Source organism: Agelaius tricolor, unplaced genomic scaffold (assembly GCF_023055355.1).
Source record: "Agelaius tricolor isolate 1412-34295 unplaced genomic scaffold, bAgeTri1.0.p SCAF_1, whole genome shotgun sequence".
Lineage (NCBI taxonomy): Eukaryota > Metazoa > Chordata > Aves > Passeriformes > Icteridae > Agelaius > Agelaius tricolor.
The window spans coordinates 332,833-356,211 of record NW_027269261.1 but is presented as its reverse complement, the minus strand read 5'-3'; positions in this window follow the sequence as shown (position 1 = coordinate 356,211).

Below are 23,379 nucleotides of genomic sequence, written 5' to 3'. Positions count from 1 at the left end.
AGGGCATAAAAAACTAGACTGGTTGATTTTAAGCAAGTCTGAGTTCTGGTTGTGTAATTATGGATCTGCTCACATGAACATGCACCAAAAAAAAAAAAAAAAGTGGAGGAGTTCCCAGGGGAAAAGTAATGAAGTCTGTCTTGCCAAAGCTGTGTTGTATTACAATACAGCAAATGATAGCATGAGATCTTCTCAGGCAGGACATTCTTCAGGAATAAAATTCAACCAGCAGATGAGTTTCAGAAGCCAGTTGTCCTGTTGCTGATTTCCCCCACCCTCCTGCAGCAGTTTGTTTAGTTCCTTTGCAAATTGCAAACTCCTCAGCACCTCAGGCAGGGTCTGCTCCTCAGCTGGCCAGGCTCAGCACAGTAATGGGATCAATAGTGGAGCCACTCAATAGCAGCCCTGAATTTAGAATGCTAATTGTTTAACCTTGCCAAGTGGAACAATTGCATTTTTGATACCACAGTGGTAGGGAGCTCAAATAAGCAAAGGGGAAAAAGGACATTCTCTTATGCATGCACTTTTTTTTTTTTTTTTAACCTAATGAGGCTAAAACCTGTGGGCCTAATGATGTAAAGAAAATTAAGCATTTGCAAAACTCCTTACAAGTTGGGGAAATAAAGGCATGGCTTGTAAGACTGAGAAAAGAAGAAAAATCAGAAGGTCATGTTATTTTATCTCTCACTGGAGTTTTCTCCTAGGATTTGTTATGATTTACTGTCATTACATATTATGTAAACAGTCACTGTTTCCATGAAGTGGGAGGTCCTGTTAATCTTCTGTAGCTATTCAGCATTGTTTGTGAGTTTAGCTGGAAATGTACCTCCTTACTGTAAGGGAATGATCAGGAATCTGTACCCTATAGCCTCGGGTTATGGCTCTCACCCCATTAAATGTGTAGGTGGGGTCTCCCTGGTAAGTCAGTAAAGCCAAGGAAAGTCTGAGATGATTTCCATGCTTCCTGCTGTTGTTTCCTCCTTAGTGGATGCTCTTGTCTCATCCAGATTAGCAACTGCCTGACCCCAGGGCCCATGAAAATACTCTGGAAGGATACTTTCTGTTTGAGCTTTAGGGAATGACTGCATGGCAGGTGGTTAAAAAAAAAGGAAAACAGAGAAAACAGAGAAAGGGAAGCCTCCTTTTCCCCCTTCTTTCTAAATCCTTTGCTGAACTACATCTTTACTTCATCCTCTACCAGCAGAACCTGTATTACTTGGGCATGCAGGCTGTCCACACTTTCTTCAACAACAAAAGCAAATTAGTTCTAGCAAATACATTGCTCACAGTCACGTGTTCCTTTTGCTGAAAAGCCCTGCCATTCAGTGCTGTTTTACCCCCAGCCCATACCCAACGTTTCACTGACAGCAGTGGGAGCCTTCCTGGGATGTCTGAGAGTAATTTATTAATTCCCCTTTCCAGGAGTGATTCCTTCAGTGCTGCCACACCAGTGGAGACTGCAGCAGGGTCTCCTTCACACCAGTGCCTACACTGGAGCAGATCCTCTGGCCCTGGTTCCTGTCCCTGGGAGTTGTCCTGGCTGGATGGCTGCGAGGAGGTGGGAAGAAATGCACAGCACTCCTGTGCTCATTCACTTGGCTGCCAAACATGCACATTTCACTGCTTTCTTGAGAGCACTTTCCTGCTGTGGAAATGTGATATGCCTGACTAGGTAGGCCAACAGCTGTGTGATTGTCCATCTGCTGCTTCTCCAGATTAAATATTAGCCCTCATGTCTCCTCCAAAGCCATGAATTTTCTCCAAGTGCAGTTCTCAAAGAACAGCTTTTCTTGCTTCTCTTCTTCTGCACCAGATATTCAGTGAGATAAGCGATACTGATGGGCAGCAGGGGAATTCAAAGCACACAACTGCCAAAAAGCAGGGCCTATTATTTGTGTTGATTTTTAAATGTAATTGCTCTTCAGTGGTGAATGAAACAAAGCATGCAGGCACAGCGAGATCACTACACCGTGCTAGTGAGGGAATCCTGTCACATCTGCAGGGTGAAGGCATCTTGGCTGTTGGCTGGCCAGACCTCCCCAGGAGACAAATGCTTCACAGAGAACTTCTTCCATGAGAAACATTTCAGCTCCTCAGGCCTTTGTTGCTGCTTCTGCTCTACCCTGACCATGCACAGTTGTTTATCAGTGTTGCTGGAATTTTTTAGTTTCTATAGATGAGGATGTTTGAGCTGACTGTTTGTTGGTTTTTTCCAGCTGACATAGAGAGAAATATTTAAGATAGATTTCAGAAGTAGACAGAGTCATTCTTAATTTGTTTCTTTAGAGCTTCATTTTCCTCATGCAAGTTATTAGTAACTCCCACTGAAGCCAATAAATTCCTAGTCCTTCACGGCAGGAAAGGCACTAAAGTCAATGGGAATTATTTGTATCCTGCAGTGGGGGGGAATAAGCCTCCTGGGAAACTGTGGGTCTCCTATTTGCCATAAGCCATCCATTACTTCCCTGCCAGTAGCAAGTCATTCCAGGATTTGTAGGAATCTCTATTGTTTTTTGAGCGTATCTATGCTTTGATTCTCGCTTCTCATATAAAAGTAACTGATGCAAGTTATGAAATTGCATTAATATACAGATTTCTGCTGACTCTTTGTTGATGGCTTATCTTTCATTGCCTCTATTATAGCACTTGTTGTCCTGGGATTCAGAGTTATATCCAGGCTTGCTGCAGATCTCCTCTCCTCAGAATTTCACCCAGTGCTCGTGAGAATTTCAACTTCTGGGTAAATAAATATTTTGGGTCAGGTCTTAAAAACACAGAAGTCCTTATTCGAATGTTATTTTTGGAACATGCCCATGTCTTAGTGGAACTCTCATACCACAATAGCTGATGGAAGAAATAGAGAAATGTAACTTCATGTCTTGGATCTGAGGGTCAGAGGGAAGGAAGGAGATAGGAGTAGACAGATATGGTGCCTGAGCTTTCCCTGCAGAAGAATAGAAAGGGCTTAGTAGTTACAGTATGTAGAACAAGCACAGTGTCAAATGCATCTTCCAAAGAGAGCTAAAAATCATATCAGGCTGAAACAAACTTCTGTGGCAGCTCAGGGGGAGCTGCAGCAACAAGCTGAACTCGCCCCATCCTGTCCCTCTTGGCCTTTTGTTCTAGGAACAGATGTCCCTTCTCCCCAACTGTCTTCCAGTTTCAGGATTAAGAACTTGGGCTCTGAACTTTTAATTCATGATTGCCTTCATAAGCTTCTCTATCCCTGCACTGTGAGAGTAAGTTCATTGTTTTTCTTCTAATTATCAGTCTCTTCCTGTATTGCCCATGTAAAATTAAAAAAAAAAAAAAAAAAGAAAAAAAGACTGGGCTCTGCTGACTTCCTGGACCTGTGCTGGACAATCCTTCCTACCCAGATATTTAACCCTTTTCAATTTCCAACAACACATGAGCTGAAGAAGTTTCTGCAGAGGAATACTTCCCGTCTTTGGGAAGAAAAATTAGGTGGTACTTTACAGACAGAAACAGTTTGAAATCATGCTCAAATAGTAGAATTGTAAATTGATCCAGAAAAAAAAAAAAAGAAAAAACCAGAGAAAACCTTTGGGATAAAATGCTTAGTGTTTCATGCCATCAGGAGAGATAAAGTTTTTTTTAAGTATATTCATTTTAACAGGTGGTTTTGACAGTGCCAAAGATATTTTCCACACTCATGTTAGTGAATTATGTCTCTGTTATTCTTAATTCTCTTCCAGACCTCCTAAACTAAGGAGATATAGACTAACTGTTCAGACACCCAGAACAGGCTTGTGGGGTTTGGAAAATGAATGGGGAAAATCAGGTGTGATTGGTGGGCAAGCAGAGGGTGTCTGAACAGATCTGTGGCCACTGTGGGCTCGGGTCTGGCTCCACGAGGAGCTGCCTTGGTGACACCCCAATGGAGAGAGCAGCATAAGTTTGTAATCATGGATGGGACAGGCTCTTCAAGGTGGAGGCTGTCTGGCTTATCAGCAGAGCATCACAGAATTCCAAGGAAGGCAGGCAGAAAACTTTAAATAAGATAAATCCTTAGAACCTTCCCATTGCAAAGGCAGACAATTAGGCAAGTATTTATTGCCAGTTGATTTTCCTGGCAACTGAATAAAAAATGATTGTTAAACAGTCAGATTGAGGTCACATAATAAACCTACAATTTATTAAGAGAGCCTACAACTATCAAACACCCTGCAGTGACTTTAATTATAGTATTTATACACCGTTGCATCTTTTAAAAATACCAAATGAGGGTCAGACATACTGTGATCATGTCCTAATATGATATAAACAACCATAAAGAGATTGAAGAGATTCATTGGGGTTCTTTGCCTCTCTCATCTTCCAAACAGCCACACCCCATGTGATCAGATGCTCCATTTCGTAGACCAGTGTGATTCCTGAGCCCATATTTTGTGCAACTATTTTATTATTTTTCTTCAGCCAGCCTTCCAAATATTTGCAGGAGGGGATTGTAGCAGTGTGAAATGTGGCAGTGACCCAGAGATTCCACACCTGCTGCTTCCACCGTGTTGTCCTGTGAAACACTAACTTGTTCATGGGGATGCTGTAGAATATTGATCAGAGCACAGAATCATTAACACAAAGTAGTTTTCCACATCCTGCCTCGTGGCCGCTCACGCAGTTGATGTTCAACTTTGGCAGTGCCTTGTTTGGGATGTGGAAGTCCCTTTTAATCAAATATTACAAAACAAGGCCCAAATCTCCAGCTCTTGCAAATGCCCTGGCACTTGCCAATTTCCGCTGGGCTGCATTGATTTTTCACTCTCTGAAGAACCTTGTCCCTGAAGCTTCTAAATTGAGACAAATGCTGTCTTACTACAGAGCTTTCCAGTGATCAGCTGGAAGCCCGAGGTCCCCTGGCTCTGTCTGGGTAATAGAGTGCAGATGCTGGATGCCTCTCTCCACCTGATGAGCTGTCAATGTGCTGGATAGATGAGCTGTCGGAAACGAAAGAGGTTTCAAGTTGAAACATTTCTTGGTTTTTTCTTTCTTAAAGAAACAAGAAGTAAAAATAATTCTGTGGAATGCCTTATTTCACCAGATCAGCATTTTTTTTCCCAACGAGTATTGGTTCTAAGAGAAGCCAGAAGAGTTCAGCTGAGTTTTAGAATTCTGCTACTGTTCTGCTTTGCAGTGAGGAGGGTTTGGGGAGCTGGAGATTGGTGCCTTGCATTGCACAGGCAGCGTGGCTCTGCGGTGAGTCACGGGGCAGCAGGGAAACGGGGCAGAGTTCAGTGCTCAGGGGTAGGGGAAAGGCCTGCAGGACAGAAAGTCAGGGCTAGCAGGGCTCCTCCAGCATCCCCAAAGCACTGGGCACTGCAGGTTTAGGGCATGTGGCCCCAAGGTGGGCGTTAGGTGGGAATCAGCCAGGGGGGGCATGCTGTGAGTGCAGAATGCCGAGGCAAACAGTGGGTACGGGCTTTGGAGCTTCCATGACAGTGGAAAATGTGACACAGACTAATCACTGTGCTAGAAGTAATCATTTCAAACACTTTGCTCCACTTTGATTCTATCTGCTGCTGTCTTGTTCAGTTAGGAGCATTCCTGTGAAGATCCCTGAACAGATGGAACTGGATCCTGCCTCTCTAGCACACAATGGGAGCTACGCTGTTTATTTCATTAAGACACTGGGCCTTTAGGGAGAGAGAGTGTAATTACTACTCAAACAGAATGGGTCCAGCCCACAGATTCTTTCCTCAGCTTTGAAAATCTCTCCAGTAAAGGCAAAGATGTTTTTAAACAGCACAAAGCATCCACAAAGAGCTTAAAAAGCTTCATCTCTAAATCACTCCTTCAAGCACAAAGGTGGCCCGAGCAGATCCATTTAATAGTGAGCAGCCAGGACATGGACAGTCTCACAGCCCTGCTTTTGGGCCACTTGACAGCAGAGGAGAGTTCCCGTGTGAATGCTGAGTGCTCCAGCTCGCTCTGCCGAGCCAATCCATTTCTTCAAAGACTAGACAGTGCTGAACTTAGTAACATGAAAAATGTGACTTTTTAAATTTCTATTTTAAGTCCACAGCTGGATTTTTAGTCAATTAGGATGTTTCTTTTCTTGTGGTTTCTGGTGAAAATATTACCTTAAGTCAACCAACTAATGTTTTAGCTTGCCCTTAAAAGATGCAAAGTCAAGACTGCACTTTTTAAAATTTTCAAGACAAAATTTTTCTGTGTGATATTTAACACAGCTTCTGGAAATGGGTAATGATCAGGATCTGAGGTTTCTCTTTTGAATATTTGCTGTTCCTGATAGGATGGAATACTCAGACAAAGTGTCCATTTTAATGTCAGGGATATTGAAAGTCCTCCAAATAACTGCAAATTGCAGATCAGGTTGTACACCCATTTAAAATGGTCCTGAACTAAAAAGAAATATTAGCATTATGAGAGAGCTCAAAAAAGCTTTTGGGGTCAGAATTAGCCTCTGAAAGTATATTTTGATTTTCTATACAGGGCACAGAGTGTTGGTCTGGTTTTCCCAGGGTTTCAGTGAGACTGTTTGCCAGCAGACAGTTTGAGTTAGACTGCACTGCAAATCAGTGCATTACCTTATAAAGCACTGAGCACAATTTTGTACCTTGTGCTACAAAATGTTATGTCCTAACCATTTTCTCACAGCATTTCCTCTGCCCCTGAGTGAAAATTAAGGGTGAAAAAGGAAGGTAACACTGGTTTTATGTCCAAGGGAGGCGGTCAAAGTTCCTTAGGCAGGCCAAGCTCCTCACACACCTCACCTGAACAGCTGTAGGACTAAGCTTAAAAATCCACCTTCTTCACTTCTGAAGCACTCACTGCCCTGCCACTGCCTTCTTTCTCCACTGTTGACTGGGATTTTATTTGATATACCTGTGGTGTCCTCTCCAGGTCTAGGACTCCCTGCTTTGACTGACATTGGTTGTCTCTTTGATCAGTCAGAGACTTTGGTGCTCCAGATGACTGTGCTTGGACAGTCTGTTTGCACATCATGCCTGGGGCACTTCTGTGGCTGATGGCTGAGTGGCAGATGGAAAGATTGCACAGCCTTCAACTTGAACTATTTGGGGTTTGGTCTACAGAGATTTGACACACATTCTGTTGCAGGGTTACAGAAAGGGAACTATGTTCTGTGGCACTCTGAAATGAGAGTTTGGTGTATTGAGAATGATGCTTTGCTTTGTTTTCTCTTTCTGTGCACATGCCTAGAAATCACACAGTACCATGTTTTACCAGAGGCATGAAAGCTAATCTGTTTAACAGGTATTTCTATATCCAGTTACTCTCATGTTAGTTCCACAGTCAAAAAAGCAAGACACAAAGAGATAAAGGGAAACAAAAAAAGAATGTGCCAAGGAGTGGTATGGGAGAGGAGGAGAGGTAGAGAAGCCAAGCTGTTCCATGTTAATTTAGGAACTGGAGTATTTGATTTCTGGTAATGTTCATTGTCTCAGACATGCACCATCTTTGGAAAGAGAAATGTCTTTGAAGATAAATCCAGCTCAGAGGTTTGTGTATGCTTGTGTGTAACAGGAGCATTCTAAATGACCTTTAAGGCAAGGGCAATAGCTACCTCTACTTTGTCATTTCCTCAGCTGTGCAGTGGAGAAACTTTAAAGCATAAAGAGAATATTATCCCAGATAATTGATGGAGATAGAAAAGGTGAGCATGGATCTCCTATCCTGTCACATCCCTGCAGGCAGGGTATACCCCAGTAGAAAGCATCAGGGAAAGCTGAGTACAGAGCATTTCCTGTCATGTTTCAGAGAAATAATACCAAAATCAGCTGTATTTTGCACACTGTGAAACACTGAGCTGATTTACAAGAAGGCTGCAGCTGTTAGCACGAGTCAGGGCCATGAGCCACAGGGCCTGTTTCTCTCAGGACTATTCTGCATGGCCAGTCAGAGCCTCTCTTTGTGGCCATGGGGACTGTGGCCACTGATGATTCCATGACACCTCCGAGGCTTCAGCCATCCACTTTGGTTATCCCTCCTGGAACAGAGCAGGGATATGCTCACCCTTGTCTGGGCAGGGATGTTGAGGGAAACAGCCAGTGCCTGCATGTTCCATGGTAACAAGTGAAGCAGGATGGAGCTTTCTGCCAGGGCTTCTCTGCAGCTTTTGTACATTTTCTGCCTCTTTTCTGTATGTATAGGACAGATCACAAGTGTGGAAGGATTCACAGGGGCAAACACTGATCTCTGCTCTGTGGTGAGCAGGGACAGGACCTCTGGGGTTGGCCTGAAGGTGTGCCAGGGGAGGTTGAGGATGAATATCAGGGAAAGATTCTTCACCCAGAGGGTGGTTGGGCATTGGAACAGTCTCCCCAGGGAAATGGTCACAGGACCAGCCTGAGAGAGTTCAAGAAGCATTTGAAAAATGCTCTCAGGAACATGGTGAGGCTCTTGGGGTGTCCTGCACAGGGCTGAGAGTTGGACTCAATGATCCTTGTGGGTCCTGCAGCTCAGCCCAACTGGGGCTGTCACTTGTTGCCCCCATGATGCCGTGGGATGCTGCTCCTCATTTTTGTCACAGCCATGCCCTCGCTGGCATTGCTGTGCCAGGCCTTACCTGCAGTCTGCTGGCCTGGGCTGGCCTCAGCTCCCTGTGTGCTTGGCTGGTGATCTGGGCTCGGGCCCGACCCTGGATCTGCCCTGCTCAGCTCTCTGGCCCATCCCTGGCTGTGTCACCACGCTCAGTCCCTGAGGGAGCAACTGGCCCTTGCTGCACTCTGACATTATGCTCTCCCTCCCTGCTTCTCAGGGCTGGGCTGGATTGTTCACTCTCAATTCAAGGCCAGTGTTCCAAAATAGTTAAGCTGTTAAGTGCCTCCTCTCTGGGTAAGAGGCATTTCTTCTTTTGCTGAAGGTGGTGAGGTGTCTTCATAGTCTGGATGTGCAATCCGTGACAAATATCTAACCTCCTCCTTTGTGAGTCACCTTCCAGGAAAACTGCATCAGGAATTCCAGGTGTCATCTGGACACAATTCAAGGGAAGGTGTATTTGTTACCTCTTCAGTGTGTTCATCAGAAAACCTCTCAGAAAATGCCTTTGCTGTTGCAGCTTTGTTAATTTTCCCGATTATTAAACCATCAGTGTTTGTAATGCTGCGAGCTGCCAAACAGTGAACAAGCTCTTGGCCTGGCCTCGCGTCGTTTTTTACTTTACACTGGCAAGTATTTAATTGTTTGGGAGTCAGTCCAACGTACACTGCCCTTCCCATTATTGATTGCTGGAGCAGCCAGCATGTTTTCTAACTGCCTGTTTTAGAGACCGACAACTGCATTTGAAGTGTATAGTCTGTATTTTGTCAGCTGTGGCAGGGAAACATCTTTGGAACTGGATCACATAATGCACAGACCTGATAGATGGACTCAATTAAATCAACAATAATATAGTAGTTGGCACACTCAGTGTAGCTACTCTGATCCTGCTCTATCATTTTTCCAAATCCTTTTTATTCTCCAAGCCTCTGATCAAAACTTTAGGCCCTTTATAACCCTAATTCAAACATCACTTCAGAGGTTAACACATTTGAACTCCCAAAGCAATGCTTTTAACTTCTATCTTGTGGTCAATAAGAGGCTAAGTCTATCTATAAACAGTGTCAGATGGTGTCTCACACTTTGCACTTAAGAAACCTTACTCCTGATAGTTCCTTGACCTTGGTGGCCTTGCAGATTGGGCAGTTTAAATGACACTGAGCAGGGTACCCACGGAGAGATCACACTCCTGATACTGTAAAGCTGACAGCAAACTGACAGCGCTCGGGGTGTGAGGAAGGAGGCAGGAGAGCATCCGAGAGAAGTGAGCACTGAAGTCTGCCCCAAAGCAGCGGGTTGAGATAATTATATTATTTATTTATGGCCATATCCCTGGTTGGGTTTTTTTGGGTTTTTTTTGTTTTTTTCTGTTGACCATATATTAGCTACATGCACATGGTCTAGAGAATCACAAAAGACTATTTACTCCTTGTGGTTACTCTCTCCTTTTTGTGCCTGGTAGTGTGGTAAATGACCATAATGTTGGGAATTACTTGGACCAGAAATAGTGTTACTGTAGAGCAACACCCACACTGGCAAAAAAATCCTGGATCTTCAGCTGGCTCAGGTGTGGGAATATTTTGTCACATGGGTGTTAAGTTAGTTTGTGTTAGCTGGGGATCTGGTCCAAAGAAGCAGGAGGAATTCAGCATTCAGGTGCTACTGCAAATCCTCTAAAGGACAAGTGACTAGTGGTGTGATAAAGGTGAAATTGTATAAAAGGAAGCAAGCTTGTTATTTCAAGGGACTTGTTTACTAAACAAAGCTGTTCTCAAAGTAGTGTGAAACCTATCAGTATCCAAGACTGAAAGGAGAAGGTTTTTCATTGTGGTTGCTTTGATGAGGATGACAGCAGAAAATCTGGGGCAAGGTAGAAGTCAAGCCCTTTCCATTCTTCATAGAGTACTGCCTTAGAGAGTAATGGAAGTAATCCCTGCACATCCAGGCTCTGTCCCTAGATCTCATGCCAGATTTGTGCTGGATGATTTCTCTCAATTGCAAGGACCGTATGCTGTACAGCTGATGTGCTCCTGCTGCAGCAGCAGCCCTGTTAGCAGAGATGGTCATAGATCCTTTTGTCAGGAGCTGAACCAGAACACCAACAGGCTGCTGATACAAATAAGGCCGTAGAGGCAGCTCCTGAAAGCCATCTGTGTCCACCAGGATCATTTCCCTTGTGCATCTGATGGATCCAGCTCTGCTGGCACGAGTCTGTAATACATGTGCAGCCTACAAGCCATTTCTAAGCTCCTGAGCACATAAAATATTTATTCCACATGCCTCTGTTCCGCAGCAGCATACATTTCTTCAGTTCTGTATTGTGGGAACAACTTGAACATGCCCTACCTAAAACTTCACATATGCTGAGCTGGTGAGAAGGATGAGAGTAGGGAGGAGATACAATTCTGCCACATTGACATATTTCAAAGGCTCCCATTTCTTACTGTTCACAACTGCAAATTGTTTGATCATGGAGTTGTTAGAGCTCAGCTTTGCAGAGAATGATACAATGAATATGATTGATTTTTTGGGGACGTGTTCTTCACTTGGTTGATGTGAGGCCTATGAGCTTTTCAGATTTAGTTTATGGAAATTAATCAAAGAACCCAGGGGCAATACATGACAGAAATAGAGATTTGTTTCCAAGCTGCAAAATTTCTTCAAATTGCACGTAACATCTGTCTATTTGTGGGTGAAGGGGATGAATGTGGAAAATCAGACACCCATGTTTCAGAAATGAATTAACAGAGATTAGCTGGCTAAAGACAGTAACATTTTGAATCATAGGCTTATGATGGCAACTACTGGGCAAGTTTAAAGTGACAAGCAGGAGAAGAGTATGGCGATTATCATCATTTTCAAGTATAAAATGGGATTAAGCTCAGTCAAGATGGACTTTTTAAAGTAATTTTCCGTTGTACTTACTCCATCACATTTATTGTACATTGAGATACAATGATTACTATGACTTGGGCTATTCCTCCTGTGAATATAGTTGCCCAGAAATTCTTTCTACTGTTGATGCTGTCGGAGGCAGGTAAACTGTTTATACAGCTGATTCCTGTTTAATAGGTATAATGTTACTGTTATTTATTTTGTAGAAAAACAGCAAAGTTTTTGTTTAACTCCAAGTTTATTTTCTTAGGGAGCAGCTAAAAAGCTTAAATAATAGTAAATCTTTGCGTTTGCTTTTTTCCCATTTATTTTACCTTCAGAAAATCTCATTTCCCAATAACTTTAGAGATGTTTGTATTTGAGAAATTTTCAAAGCTGTAACAATTGACTTTGCTGATGCATGGGTTTGTCAAAGTCTTTTTGAAGTATCTTCATTTTGTTCCTCAAATGGAGAAATAGCAATATTTTCATCACCTGATTACTTTTTTCCATGTTACTCATGACCAAATGACAGGTTCATTGATCAGACCTTTTGTCTATAAACACAGCTTAAACATCACTTTTAAATGGAAAAGATAGACCAAACAATCTGATAAGGATTCCTGATTGTGTACACTGCATGTCTCCTTGTAATTGCATAGCTCTGGGCTCACTGCTTGCAGTACCTTTATTATTAATAACATAATACCCTCTCCATTCTGTGTTTCTGTAATTTCTCTGCTGGACTGACTTCAGCAAGCAATTTTGTTGGTCACTGACTATAACCTGCACCTAGATAATTTCTCCTCCACCTCCAAATTCACCCCCTTCTGCTGGAAGGTTGCACAGAGCCTAGGGGTGTGTTCCATTCCTTCTCATCTGGGTGTGTTCTGCAGTGCTCAAATAAAAGGTGTATCACAGCACAGAGATCTCTCAGAAGATGGGAGGGCTGTTGTGCAAGCTACTTGCTGATCAAATAAAAACCATCTGCCTCTAAACACAGACAGTCAAAGCAAAGAATGGGAGAAAAGTGTTATCAACTCTCATTTATGCTTAAAATGGCACAGTAAAGGAGCTCACAGCTCCACCTGCCCACGTATACAAAGCAGTTTTATGTCTGTCAGTGTTTGAAATTAAACCCTGCTCGGGCTAATCACTTAATTACAGGGTCACCTTTCCCCTTTTGAATATATTTTTCTCACTTCTTCCAGTCTGAGATTACCTCGTTCAGGGCTGAAATCAGTACGTCAGGAACTCGAGATGCAGAGCTCTGTACTTTTCTTGGTGCTGAGCTTATGAGTTTTGAGCTCATCTCTAATGAGCACCATGACCTAGGGGGAGAAAAGAGTGTGATCTTACCTTACTCTTGTGGAAGTTAGAGCCTGGCCTGGGATAACTGACTTCAGTTTTGTGTTCACTGGGGATGGGCCAAGTCAAGTATCAGCAGCTGCACGAGTGGCAGAGATAGCCTGAGTTCCCCAGGAGGGCAGGGAGGCTTCAACCTCACAGGACAAGTGCAAAATGTTTTTCTCACCAGGGAACTCAAAATAAACACTATGACAGTCTGGGTCCCACATTACCTTGCTGCCTGAGAAAATGTAAAGTAAGTACCATCTCTAAGCTGGCCTGGAATTCCCCACTTGATGCTTTAAGCATCTCCTTGATGAGTGGAGGAGAGATTTGGCTGTCTCTATCTTTGAAAGGTGATAGAAATACTCCAGAAAAGCATGTGCCAATTACATGCATTAATGTCTCCAGCAAAACCCAATTCTCAGCTGAGGATATTGTGCAGACAACACCTCCCGTCAAAGCACAGAGCATAAAACAGGATTGTGGGGTCTGACATGGACGAGTGATAGCTGAGGGGACAGATTCCTGCAGGGTCCTGTGAGCTTCCCAGGGCTGTCACCGACAGGCAAAGGCTGTTCAGGGCACAGAGCTGGTGGCTTTGAATCCCTGACCTCAACAGATTTTGCCTTTGTTACATAAGAGTGAGAGTGCTGCCTCTAAAATAAGAAAGGGGAAGTTTTTGAGTTTACTTCTACCAGCTACATGCAGGAGTTACACAGGGACATTTGACTTCCAGTTGTTTAGAGGAATGAGGGCTACACCTTACATATTGGGCCTTTGGAGGGTACCCAAAATTGCATTTGCTTGTGAAAATTGGTGTTTATGTTTGGTAAAGCATAGGGAGAGTATAATTATGTTATGTATAGATATCTGAAGTGACTAGCGTTTCTTATCTGGCCTTCTACATAATAATAAGAATGAACACAAATACCTGGGGAAGATGTGGCTATCCTACCCCTTTTTCTCTAGTCTATTAGACAGTTGCACATTAACCAAAAGGGAAAGTCCTGGGATCTGGCCCTTTGTTGACATAATTCCCTGCAGACATTGAATGTACATCTGTTCCCTTCTGATCTGTTCTGTGCATCAGATCTCTTCTGCCAGGAGAAGGGGCTCATGTCCACCAAGGCTCTCTAACCCTGCAAAACACTGGCAAATACCGACAAATTGCTGTTGGGGCAAGAAAGTTGTTGTAAACTGTGAACAGCAGCAGCAGCAGCTCTGAGTGTGTGCAGCTTTAGAGATGAAACTCTCCCCTGTGTTCACATCTCTCAGTCAGTGTCAGAAGAAAGCAGTCTTGTTCCAAGGTGCTTTGCTGCTGTCCCGTGTGACATTCCAGAGAGGTGGGTGTCTAGGCCAGGACATTGGCATGGCTTGTTGGGACAGGCTCTCCTCTTCTGGGATGTACCTCTGCCCTTCCCCATGGGGATTTCTGGAGAAGGGGAATGGCTGTGAGAGGCATCCAGCCAACCTGTTCTACCTGTTCCATCCTGGGTCTAGCTCCACTTGTGGGGAGTGCTCCATCCTCCCTTTGAGGTGCAGAGATTGGATCAGTCTCAGAGGAAGATTCAGTGGGCAGTGAAACACAAACACATCTGCCCTCAGCTCGTGTGACTTGACAAAGCCAAACTGCCTCTAGTGAAGCTCTGTGGGTTTGCAGCAGCTGAAGAACTGGCCCAATAGGGCACCAAGAGCTTCCGACTGCAGATGAAGCAATTCACTGCTATTATTAGCAGTTGGAGGCTCTTTGAATCAGGAAGAATGGCAAAATTTACTTCCTTTTTGTTGGGCTCCAAAGTAAAAAATGGGGTGTTGTCATCTTCAGTGTTGAAAAACACCTCCTGATTTTGAGAAAATATCCTGTTCCTGAATTGTATTAATTATTTACCAGCATATTAAGCAGCTGTTACAGATGTTGGAGATATGTGGAACGTTAATAGACATTAGGATGAGAGATTAATTTAAGGAAATTACGACATGTTTCTGAAAATTGCATTAAAAGTTTGGAGTGCCCTGAACAGCAATATGACACAAACTGGGACTGAGAGCCTGAGAATCTGAATTCAATTTGTGACTCTGTCAGTGACACCCCGTGTGACCTCAGGGAACTTATATAAGCTCTGTGTGCCCTATTTGCCTTTTGTTAAAGGAGAAGAAAAGAAAAAACTTTCCGTTTCTCATGTTTGCCTGCTTAGAGTTGGGGCCACTGGTTCCTTCTGTAGAGCACTGAAAAGAATGAGACCCAAATCTCTTTGTGAGGGGCCCTGGGCTTTACCACAGAAGTAATTTGAAAAGGAACAAATTCAGTGTAATATCTGGAATGCTGAATCCCAAAGTAAAATTAGAACAAGGCAGCTCTGGGCTTATACACACAATGCTGTTTTTTAATTACTACTTCAATAATTCATTATTTTTAAAACTAAATACACTGATGTTTACGAAATAAATAACTACATATTTTATTGTCACCAGCAAAGTGCTAAAGGGAGAAGAAAGGAAATCCTGTGGAGACCTTCTCCAGTGGGAGAGCCCTTCCAGAGAGAGCTGCAGAATTAGGTCCAGCATTTATTTACCCAGTCCTGATCAGTTTAAAGCACAAATGCTCCAAGATCTCATGGCTGTAGGACCCAGTGCTGCCTTGTTCCAAAAGCACAAGGGTGCAGTTCTTCATCTTCTGTGCTTCCATGGATGTGGGGGGATAGAATGTAAGAAAATACAGATAGTGCAGAAGGTAATCTCACAGCTGAGGAGTTGCAGCTGTACCAATCCCCAAAGATCAGGAACAGGCCTGCCCTTAACAGGCCACAGCTGTGCCCAATATGAAGAAGAGTGCTACAAAAGAGTGGGTTAGCTGCCTGAGGAGAGGGTTGGAGATTTTGGCTGTGCTGTGAGGAAGGAGGAGTCAGTGCTGTGAGGAGATGCCCATGAGAAATCACCAAGAAGGTATGGAACTTTACAATAAGATGACAACACATGGAGTGCTGGAACCTCTCTCTCACTATTTCCTTGGTCTGTGCCCCACAGGCCCACCGTCCCTGCTGGGCTTGGGAGTTACAGCTCTGTGTTCCTTGAAACTGCATTGCCTGTGATCCAGCAGGTTGTATGTGTTTCTCTGGGGCCTGGGTGTTTAAGAAACACATCCCTTCAGGGATGCAAAGCAGCTGAATGGGGTGGCCTAGGATGGTGTATCATGAGATTCCCTTGGATTCACAGTCACTGTCTGCCCTGGATCCAGATGGTGAGGGATGGGGGTAAATCCCAGGGGGGACAGACCCATATGCCCGTGTGTGTTTGCCAGTTGTGCAGAGGGTCACCCGCTGCAGCTCCTCTTTAGGAACTTATCATGAAGCCCGTCTCCTTTGTGAACTTGCTCATTACCATCTCATTGTGCTGCCCAGCGCAATGAATATTGACTTCATGCTTGCTTTTCTAATTGAATTACAGGGGAGCAGGCTGAGCCACTGAAGTTTCCAGCCTGCACTCCTGCTTCCCTGGCAGCCAACTGAATAGAGGCTGAAAGAGAAGCTGTTTGCTTGGGCATTACGGATAACAGAGACCTGTCACAAAGCTGCTACAATGATTTATTAAAAGACAGAAAAAAGGGAGAGGGAAAGAGACTTGCTCACTTTCAGCACCAGCTGCTTGCTTTGCTTGTCTTCTTTCCTTTCTCTTTTGTCCTTTTTTTTGTCTTTTTAGCGCTTGTTTTCTCTTTCATCCTCCCTTTCTTTCTTCCCCTCTGTCCTCTTCTCTCATTTTCTCCCTCCCTCTCTCTCTCCTCTTCTTGATCTTGTCTTACCAAAAATAGAAAGAAAAAGTAAAAAAAAAAAAAAATCATTTGAGCAAATGCTTCAAGAAAAAAAGTATCATTCTCCAGTCCTTAAATAACAGTCCCTGCCTAAGACAGATGTGTTTATGATTATGGACAAATCATAAAAAAGATTGACACTGTAGCTGCTCTAGCAAACAACATCCCATACGTGTCTCTACAGTGTTAGCCAGATTTGTTTAGGGAATCCTACTGAAAAAAACTACAAGACTCTGTCATTTACCTTTTCTGCTATTGAATTTGTCAAACTATACTGATGTGATAGGAGTGGAGCAAAGCCAAGTCTCAGTGGCTTTGCAAACACCATGCTGTATTATGTATCTCACCAGCAATTCAATTTACAGTGGTGCAGCACAGTGAGAAAGAAAGATCCCAGGGCTGCTCATGGAACTGCTTTTACCAAAAATACCCAGAGCTCAGCTCATGGTCCTTGATCACTGTGATCAACATAGAGATCACTTGTGTTGGGCTGTTTTTCCCTCTTTCTTTAGTTTGTGTTTGCTTTTTTTTTTTAAACTTTAAAAGTTTTGATTCTGATCAAATAATAAGATGAAAAAGCATATTTCTGTTGGGTTACTTATGTAGCATGTTTGCTCAAGGCTGTTGGACTGGGGCAACAGTTGTTTTGGTTTTTCCTTAAAGTCTGTGCTAGCTTATATTCCGTATAGTTTATTTAGGGGGGTATTTCTGAAGTTTGGGTAGGCAGAGAAGGAAACTTCACACCCAGCTCTGGTAAGGGCTGGCCCAGGTCAAAAACATCCAGGATCTTGCCTTCTAAGAAGGGCAAGAGCCATGAGAATTTGGGGAAAAGGTGTTTCTTCTTGTAACATCTGCTTCCTTGGAGGCATTTTCATCCCCTGAAACCACAAGATCCTAGCCCGGAGAAAGCTGTGTGCTCTCAAATCTCCAACTGGACAGCTGGCAGTTTGATACACTGTCGGTTTTTAAAAAACCCTACAGGAAAGTAGTGTTCATCTCTATTCAACAGACTTACTCAGACCTGACCGACCTTTTTTCCCATCCCCAGGTTATCACCTAAATGTATACTTTCCTTGATTAAGTCATTATTGTTATCTTTCCTGGTACCCTATCTTGTTCTTTATTATTTTCTTTCTCCAGTTTTATAGCCTTTCACTTTGTTTTTCAGATATTTTTAAAATCTTCTTTTTGTTCAATTCTAGTTGGCTCCAGCACGGAAGTTTGCAATAAATTACTACAGAATAATCTGACTTTTCAGTGCCTGGCACTCTACTTAGATTTAACTCTTCTCGGTGATTAATCAGGATTTAATCTTTGTTTGGAATAAGTTAATTGGTGACTGCTCTTTGGTAGCCTCTAAGATGTTTGCAAATAGAAGGGAGGTTTTTTTGTGACCTCATTGAAGATAGGGCGACAGGTGGATTTATTCTCAGGTTTACATCACTTGAAAGGGTAAACACGAAGCTGCAGCCAGTGCTTTGCATTGTAAAGAACACTTCCACAGGGCACATGTGTGTGCTTCATAGGTACACCCTGTGCTGGAATGGAATGGCTATTGACAGAATCTGAAGGGCCTTGCAACTTCATTGATGACCTGCTGGCATTTGAATTATTAATACTTTATATCTTGTGTAAAACAGCAGCGTGAGCAGATGTGTCACTAGGCACAGGCATGTGCCCGTACATGGCAACAGCCACATCTGGGGCTCTGTGGGGCTGCAGACTTAGGTAGCCTGTCCTAAATAAAACCCTCAGAGATTGTACCTGGCAGGGATTTACAGTCATGAAACAGAAAACTTCCTGATGCTAATAAAAGGATTCCTTTCCTCTCCTCGGTTGGTGCTGGAATTGGTACCTGTGCTGGTGCTGGAATGGGTACTGTTCCCACAGGGGATTGGCTGCCCTGCTGGGCACAGGCTGGAAAAACTCCTGGGGGCTTCCCTGGGACCAGGATATTCTCCACTTGTTTTGTAACTCCTGTGAAGAAAACCTGTTACCCATGTATGTATCTGCCAGCGAAATTAGCACCTGGGATTTAAAAACTGTGGCATGAGAACCATGAGTAACCAATGCACTGCAAAGTGGTATTACAATTTCAGCAGAGGAGGGATTTGAGAATCACAATCTTACAACATGTTTATCTTTAGCTATGTCAGAGATTGAAGAACGGAATATCATTGTTTCCATGGCTAACTGGCTGGCCTGAGTAACAATTGAGCCTTTGAAGGAACACAAGGGATCCTGACCATTTTCTTGGATTTGGGGTCAGTGTGGAAAGGAAGTTTTATAAGCCACCTACGCACAGTTTCCGCCAGGAATCAGAGAGAGACTCTTTCTGGATTACAGGCGTTTCAAACCCATGAACCGGTTCAGCTCTACAATTCATTCCACGCAGCTCAAGACAGGACCTGCTTTGTGTGGTGCTCTCCCATCAGGACTGGTGGCCATAAATCACCATGAATGTCTTTCTGAATGCCCTGCTGCAGCTCAGCCCCAGGAGCTGGGCTGCGGGCAGCGACCACGCCGGGAAGTGCTTGGGCCTATGGAATTCGGAAGGTCAGGCTGGGGACCGTGGTGCTTCCTCAGAAGGCTGTGAATCTTCACATTGTACATTATTCTGAGTTATGGAAGTGTGCAAGAAGCAGAGGATTTTTAATTGCTAATAATTTATTCTCAGCAACAGAGATCGCTGTGACTGCCCGGAGTTTGGTATGTTTTCTGAAGGAGACAGAAGGAAAGAAAATCCTTCCACTTTGAAAAGCACAATGCTTTGGCCAGCTCTTTATGTTGGCAAGGATCCTGTGCTAGAGTGAGTTCCCTGAAAGGCGACCAAATTGCCCACCACAGACAACTATGATGAACAGCAATTGCTTTCTTTGCAAAAGGACTGCTTAGAGCTCCCCATCCAATCCCAGCACCCCACAACACGTGGTGCACTGGAGTTTATTTGGTTTTTACAAGCTATTATTGCCACTCAGCAAAACTAATCCTTGAGAGCAAGGGGTGTTTTGTCAAGTGAAGGCTTCAGCTGCCTGAGTACGAGTCTGCTTTGCTCATTCTGCCAGCAGTCGTGAGCAACACACACCTTGGATAAAGCACTGCTGTGAACAGAGCGGGGAACCAGGCTGGCAGGTGCTGCTCTGAGCTCGGTACCAGCCTGCTGGCTGATCCTAGATGTGTAACCTCATCTATTAGTTTCTCCCTTCCCTTCCTTCCTTAAGTCCTCTTTGCCCACGCTGTCCCATCCCTGAAGCAGTGTTTTCTCTATTCTTACTGTACTTCAGAGGAGTCTTGCTTCATGTCACAGATTTAGAATAGCTGCAGAGACCATGCTTGAGGCGTGCTGGCCAAAGCAGTGGACTCCAGAGCACGCCCAGCCCTGCCTGCAGGTGCCTGCTGTGTCAGTGCACGTGGCCCCAGAGCCTGGACCTCGTAGCCCAGCTGGTAAATGGCATGGGCCACCAGAGATGGGGCTCCCTCTGCCCCTTGCTGCCCCAGTGAGCTCTGTGCTGCTGCCCCATGGAAACAGCCCCTCCTGGGCGTCATGGCTGTTACCTCTGGTGGCACCCAAGCTGGTGCAGCACTTCCAGAGCTGTTTGCTGCTTCTTCCGAAAATACGGTGGCAGGTAAATCTTTGTGTTGCTTCCTGAAGACAGGGTGCCCAACTTTGTCAGACCTCTGGCATGCAGGACTCCCTGGAGGTTTATTAGTCTGACATCATCCAGCAGGAAACAACTGAAGAGGCTCTGCTCAACTACAGCAACCTCTCAGTTTCTAAAAATTAAAATTGTATACAGTGGCTTCTGAATACAAGTATAGGAATATTTATCAATCCATTTAATTAAATAAGTCTTTCTTAATTTAACAAGCTCTGCTCAGCAGGGTAGGGATAAATGCACACAATTTCACACTCCTGACGGGCATGTTTAAAAAGGAGGAAGGGAGGGAAGGGGAAAAAAATGCAACAGAGCTCCCTAAATGGTAATTCAACTTAATTTTTTAACAAGACTGTTTTGGCTTCAGAGTGATTCCATGACCTACAGCAGTGATCAAAGTGGTGCCGCAGTGGTGAGTCTACTACAGCCAGAGCACTGCTGAGTGTGCTGCAGCAGGCCCTGCCATGCTTACACCAGGTTGCATCTCTCAACCAGGTGCTTCACTCTCCTGCAACAGAGCTGCTGGGCTGACTGCATGCTCAGCTCCCTCAGCACAGCTTAATCAGGATCCCTGAGAGGTTCAGAGAAGGGGTGGCAGGACAGAAAGATAAGGTTTGTAGGTGTTTGAAGGATTGCCTGGATGTACCTTTCTGGGCCATCAGTTGCATATTTGTAGCTGTCCTGGGTGCCTCCATATTGTTTAGATCTTTTTCAGTCTGAAGAGAAGAGCAGCCAGCTGCAGGACACTGTGTGCCATCACTACCTTGCTCTGCGTCGCCAGCAGTGCCCGGGTCATGTACTGTGCTGTGAGCTCTGCAGCTGCTCCTCAGGGGCACGTTTCAAGGCACAGAGACTGCAGAATTTTAGAGAACCTGGTGCATTTCTCAGTGTACACGAGAACTGTTCAATACTGGCAGAGAATTGCTCTGTGCTTAGACCATTTATTAAAGTCTAGACGCAACATAAAAGCACGCAAATTGGTTCCAGTCGCTGCTAGTAAAAACTTCAGCTCGAGCTGGGAATTGATTGGTGAATCTCATAGCGTAATTAAAATTGACTGTTAAAGTTTGTCCCGCTTAATTGGTAACACTTTCTTTGGAAGTCAGCGAGTTAGGATTCTTGCTGGATCATTTAAAGGAGTTCCTGTGTATATGATCAGAACTCAAATGCAGTTTTATGGAGAGGTTTACAGTTATGTTCCACCCTGGTGGTCTTTCATCCTGTATCTTTCCTATTTAAGATTTATGCTGTCATTCACCACAGCCTAATTGTGTTTTGATAAAAATGAAACTATTGCTGACGCATTTCAGGCTGAAAGCCGATGACATTTTGAAGCTTTCAGTAAGATGATCTGAAATACTGTGCTGCTCAAAGCCCCTGTCTCCCTGCAAGCCTGCGTTTTTAATTCCAGCATTTGTTAGTCAGTTTTGTAGGGATTCTAATAGGCACCTATAACTCCTCTCTGAGTGTCCTGCCAGCAGTGTGTTATTCAGTTTGCCTAATAGCTCATGCGGACTTTTTCATTCTTTCTTTAGCAGGAGGGAGTGTGTGCAGTGTAGCCTCTTTGGATTTTCTTTTTTTTAAACATATAAATTTAAATTTGAAGTTACATTTTGTGATAAAGCACATCTTATCCTTTGAGTACCATACAGCTGGGTTTTGGTGTCGTTTAGCTCCTTAAGGATATCCTTCCACAGTCTTGGTACAGTCCCAGTTCTGGAAGTTGGTGTTATAGGATGGTACTACCGGACATACTTAGCTCTCTTTAACATAAGCTGTCTTGTCCTGACTAGCCATGGACTTAATCACAGCATTAACTGCTCTCCTGAATCAGGCACTAGAGATACACTTAATTCTCTCCACAGTCATGGTATTTTTAGCACATGGCACCCAGAGCTTATCACTAGCAAAATGTAAATGTGTCAGGGGACCGTGGATAGGCACTACAGAAGCATTGTCACCCGCTAGACTCAAGATGAGGAGCTTTCATAACTGTGATTAATGTCCTACAGAAAAGGCAGGAAGACACTCAGGTTACTTGGCTGGAAGTGATGCACTCCCACAGCTGGAAATTGTTTTGGAAGACACAGTTAGGTACTTGCCAACATTTGGTGTCGCATGAAGAACCCACAGTGCACAGAGAGAATTCACTGATCCTCGTTAACTTGCCATCAGAGCGATGAAAACTGGGGCAGCTGGACCCTCACGTGCCCTGGTACCCTGCTGACAATGCACATGGACAGAAATACCTACCTTAAACACTTCCTGTGCCACCACCGTGGGCTCAGCAGTGCTGGGAGCCGGAGATCGAGGTCAGTGCTCTGTGCAGCCCTTCAGAAGGAGGGGTCACCTGGACTGTGGCCAGGGCATCCCGAGGTCAAGCCCTGGAAGTTAAAGAGGTGTTCAAGAATAACGTGTGGGTCTGATCCCAAGCTGCTGGAGTCACTGGGGATATTTTGTTGGTACCAGTGGATGGCAGACAAGCAGTGTGGGTCTGTCAGCCTTGGTGTGTCACTGGCTTGTGTTTGAGCTGCTTCTAACAAAAGAATTTTACAGGGATGTAAGGTGTGCATTTGAGCATTCATTTTGGTAGTAAATGAATGCTTAAATGCTCTTGAAGGTCATTCTGGCACCCTGACTACCAGGGGCCTCTGGTAACAGAATTTCAGAGCTGCACAAATTATATCTGGACTTCAGAAGTGGATAGCTAAGGTTAAGCTGCCTCAGCGGTCCTTGCTGGAGCAGCTACATGCTGCAAATGCTTGTATCCCATAACAGTTATGTTCTGTACCATACTGTGCTCCTTTCAAAGCCACAGAGCCAAATCCCAGCCTCAGCTTCGAGCCATTGAACTGCACACAAGTGAGGACTCAAACTGGCAAGTAGTATATTTTGTGGTACATGTGCCATTTATACAGACACAGTTGTCTTTCATTATTTCATCAACTTTAAAAGAAACAAAGGTTTCTTTAGTAAGTTTCAATGCCACTTTATACCTCTCTGTTAAAGTGATGGTAAGAAAGATAATCCAGGTGTTACCATCAATTGAATCTCGAGCTGTGGCTTTTGACAGTCCTGTAAAATATGTCAGGAGGAATTTCTGAATGACATTTGTGTCTTCTCTTGGTCATGCCACAACAGGGTTATTCCCAGTGG